Below are 4,642 nucleotides of genomic sequence, written 5' to 3'. Positions count from 1 at the left end.
CAGCCTTCTGGTTAGCAGTCAAGTGCTTTAGCCACTATGCTACCAGAGCTCCTAGTTAGATAGATAGATAGGTAGATAGATAGAGAGATAGAGAGATAGAGAGATAGAGATAGAGATATAGAGATATTCATAAGGAGTTCTCGTGGCTTAGTGCCTAAAGCTTTTGACTGCTAACCAGAAGGCTGGTGGTTCAAACCCACCAGCCACTTTTCAGAAGGAAGGTTGGGCAATCTACATCTGTAGTGATACCACCTCAGAAACCCAAGGAGGGGTCACAAAGAGTCGGATTGGACTCTATAGCAGTGGTTACATTTTGCATTTAGCTGCTTCATGAGAGAAAGATGAAACAGTTTACTTCCATAAAGATTTACAGCCTTCGAAACACTGTGGGGCAATTCTACTCCATACTGTTGTTGTTGTTGTGTGGCGTTGAGTCGGACTCGACTCATAGCGACCCCTCCTTGGGTTTCTGAGGCAGTATCACTACGGAAGTAGATTACCCCATCTTCCTCTGAGGAGTGGCTGGTGGGTTTGAACTGCCAGCCTTCTGGTTAGCAGTCAAGTGACTATAGGGTCGTTATTAGTTGGAATTGAGGAAAAAAAATTTATATATATCCTGCCAATCCACTTGATGTAGACATGAGGAATTTATAATCTGATATCTTTCTCTCAGGATTGAACTAAACATTTAGTGAGACAGACTAGATCGTGCCTCAGAGAGAGTGGTTGTCATTTTTATTTGCAGTCGAGTTATGGTGACCTTATGTGAAACAGAATGAAACATTGCTTTGTCCTCTGTCATCTTTATGATCATTTTTGTTTGAGCCCATTGTCGTGGCTATTGTACCAATCCATTTCATTATGGGTTTCCCTTGTTTTTGCTGAACCTCTGATTTACAAAACATGATGTCCTTTTCTAGTGAATGGTCATTCTTGATGATGCGTCCAAGGAAAGTGAGGAAAATCTCACCATCCTATATTCAAAGGACCACTTTGATTGCATTTTTTCTAAGATTGATTGATACAGGGTAGGTTCTTACAAATAAAACTTGGAAGCTTGTGTGCACAGAGAAAGTGTAGCTACACATATATATACACTGCCAAAGAACAGACCTCTTCCCTGGGATCACTGTGTTTAGAGTTGGGGAAGGAGTGTATGGAAGGAAGAGGCCATCCACCAATGAGTCATCTGGGACCAATTCAACAGATCCTCCAGCTGCTAAGACCGTCCTCAATGGATGTTTGTTTAGTGAATGAAAGTAACCACAGCATTTCTCTTTGCTTATTTGTGTAGGTGCAGGACCTTGGATTTTTTTTTTAGATGATTAAGTGAAATACTAATAGGTGATAACCTTTGAAGGCATATAAACACCCACAAAATGTAACTAGCACTACATATGTGTGTAGGTGTAAAAGCTTTTTAAAATAATTATTACTACATGCCACAAAGAAGCACTCTTCCAAACCAAGACAAATAAGCAATCAAACAAATAATTATGTGTTAAATGGATAGGGACTTGTGAACATATCTGTCAAAAAGAAATTTTATTCAGAGGAGTATGTTGTGAGCATATGAACCGGTTTGACCTCCTGTTAAGAATTTGCATTTCCATTCCTGACATACTGAATCAGAATCTACATTTTAATAAGATCCGTAGGGAATACTTTTCTTTTCCTTCTTCTTTTTTTCCCCCCACCCAACTTTTTGGTGTGATTGGAGTGAAAGCTTACAGAAAAACTTGGTTTGCCATTCAACAATTCATACAGTTTGTTTTGTGACACCGACTGCATCCCCACAATATAACAACACTCTCCCCACCTCCTCCCTGTGCTTACCATTTCCCTTCCTCCTTCTTTCCTATCCTTTCCTGCCTGCTAAGCTTTATCCATGGGCAAACGCTGTTTTTTTGATTTCCAGTGGTTGATTGTTCTAAGGAGTATGTTACTCCCGGTGTTATTTTCACCTATAAACCCAACCAAAAACCAAACTCACTGCCATCAAGTCGATTCCAACTCATAGCAACCCCCACTGGGTTTCTAAGGTGGTAAGTCTTCTCATTTTTTTGGCTTTGACAAACAGGAATTTATTCTCTTAAGAAATATGGAATGCTTCACAAATTTCCGTGTCATCCTTGAGCAGGGGCCATGTTAATCTTCTCTTTATTGTTCCAATTTTAGTAAATGCACTGCCAAAGTGAGCACCGAAGGCAGTAAATTTTTATGGAGATATATTGCCTAATCTTCCTTCCATAGAGTGGTTGGTGGGTTTGAACCGCCAACCTTCTGGTTAGCAGTCAAATGCCTGAGGCATTGCACCATCAGAGCTCCTATAGACCTGTCTGTTGTTTGGCTGAAAGTCGAGCCTTAGGGGTAAGTTCCATTTCAGGCTTGAAGGGTGAATAAAGGCCATGGGTCTCCTGGGTTCCACCAGTCTCTATTATAGCAGTAAGCTTGTTTTTTTTGTTGTTTTTTATTTCTTTTTTTATGATTTTGAGTTTTGTTCCACATTTTTTCTCCCATTCTATCCAGGACCTTCTATTGTGATCCCTTTCGGAACGGTCAGCAGTGGTAGCCTAGCACCATCTAGTTCTCCTCTCAGGGTTATAGTGGCTGAGGTTCATGTGATCCATTAATCTTTTGGACTAATTATCTTTGATTTTCTTCACTATTCTTTGCTCTAGGAGGGGAGAGACCAATAGTTGCACCTTAAAAGACTTCTTGCAAGGTTTTAAAACTTCATTCACTACTCACCAAAGTAAGATGTAGAACATTGTTTTTGTGGACTATGTTATGCCAGTTGACCTTGATGTTCCCTGTGACTATAGTCCTGAGCCCCCAGGCCTAGCAAATCATTGCCTCAAGGTATTTGGTTGTGGCTAAGAAGTTTTCATAATGTTACACCCTATTTGCTCTACTATATATGGATATATTTACAGCACATACAAAGAAGAATATAAAACTATCATCTTCCAAACCTATATACGGTCATGAGTGCAGTCCCTTTTGCCTACCCATAACCTCAAGTGATTCTTATAGATCCCCTGGATCTTATGTATGTGTAAGAATCACATACCAAACCAAAAGAAATAAACCTTTCTGCCATCAAGGCAGATTTGACTCATACCAATCCTTCCATGAGTTTCTGAGGCAGTATCACTACGGAAGTAAATTGCCCAACCTTCCTTCTGAGGAGTGGTTGGTGGGTTTGAACCACCAGCCTTCTGGTTAACAGTCAAGTGCCTTAGGCACTGCGCCACCAAAGCTTCTATTAAAATGTAGATTCAGATTCAGTATGTCTGGGTGGAAATTCCCAGCAGGGGATTGAACTATAATGAACCAGTTTGAAGCTCTGTTTATTAGTCCAACAGTAGAACAAAGATTTGGGTTGGTGACCAGAGTACACACATGTTGTTGTTGTTACGTGCCGTCGAGTAGAACCTGACTCTTAGCAACCCCTCCTTGGGTTTCCGAGGCAATATCGATACGGAAGTAGATTGCCCCATCTTCCTTCTGAGGAGTGGCTGGTGGGTTTGAACCACCAGCCTTTTGGTTAGTAGTCAAGGGCCTTAGGCACTACACTAACAAGTCAAATAAGTGAATTAAATGGGGATGTGGTGGGAATCACCACCCCTGCATCCTTCAAGTCCTTGATGGTGGCAGTAATCTCTGCAACCCCTCCAGGAATGCGGTTCTGCTTTTGATTTACTATTTTTGTTGGTAAAGGCAGTTCTAATGGCTTCCGCTTGGCTTTCCTACCATAATAGCCCTTACTCCACATGTCAGGGACCCAATGTGGGAATTCTGCCAATTGTTGAGTATATCTACTCCAATTATGCATTCTGGCACTGGGGAAATCACTACAGGATAGGCTTGGGAACCCCCAGGATCCACTGTGAGATGCACCTTAGCTAAGACTCCATCAAAAACTTGATCTCCATATGCCCCCACTCTGACTGGTGGGCCACAACGATGCTTTGGGTCTCCAATTCAGAGCCAGTGTCCAGTAATCCCTGAAAAGTCTGATTATTTCCTTTTCCCCAGTGAACAATCACTCTTGTAAAAGGCCTCGGATCCCTTTGGGGAAGGTTGGCAGAAAGATTGACATTATAGATTGTCAAGGGGTCCTTCCTCAAAGGAACTTTGCCCCCTCTTCATTCAAGGGGTTGTGGGTCTGTAAACTGACTCAAGTCTGGGAATTGACTGAGAGGTCGTGACTCTGTATTCTGATGATTCAATCTAGGTTGCTGTTCATGTGACCTAGAGTTCTTCTGTCTATACAGATCAAGTAAATATTTGGTAGGCTTGCCATATATTTCACTACTAGGAACACCATGAGCAAGTAGCCAATGCCATAATTCCACACGAGTCAGACAATTCTGATTACTGTTCTGACTCTGCTGTCCATTATGGTAACCACGGCCACCTTGCCGTTGTTGATTAACTGCTGCCACTTGGCCCCTACCACCATGGGGTCCAATCAGCCCCATCGTAGTTAAGTGTCTTAGTTCAATTAGGGAAGTTCCTACTGTCAAATCAGGTTTACATAAAATAGCAATCACAGCAGTCTTCAAGGATGCTGGAGCTCCCTTCACAAATTTATTCCTCACTTGTACTGGTGAAAGGTGTGTCTTCTGGACTCTCC

The 4,642-nt window shown here is 41.9% G+C and overlaps 1 non-coding gene across 1 annotated transcript; it reads right to left on the bottom strand.

Annotated features, from left to right (window-relative positions):
• Positions 1–2,095: 2,095 nt before the first annotated feature.
• LOC122150484 lies at positions 2,096–2,198 on the bottom strand. Its single transcript, XR_006163693.1, has one exon. It is a non-coding gene; the product is annotated as a U6 spliceosomal RNA (small nuclear RNA).
• Positions 2,199–4,642: the final 2,444 nt, after the last annotated feature.

The sequence above is a fragment of the Orycteropus afer genome, unplaced genomic scaffold (assembly GCF_000298275.1).
Source record: "Orycteropus afer afer isolate SDZICR_OR568_19922 unplaced genomic scaffold, OryAfe1.0 scaffold00008, whole genome shotgun sequence".
Classification (NCBI taxonomy): Eukaryota; Metazoa; Chordata; class Mammalia; order Tubulidentata; family Orycteropodidae; genus Orycteropus; species Orycteropus afer.
This window is presented reverse-complemented; position numbering and strand designations above follow the sequence as displayed.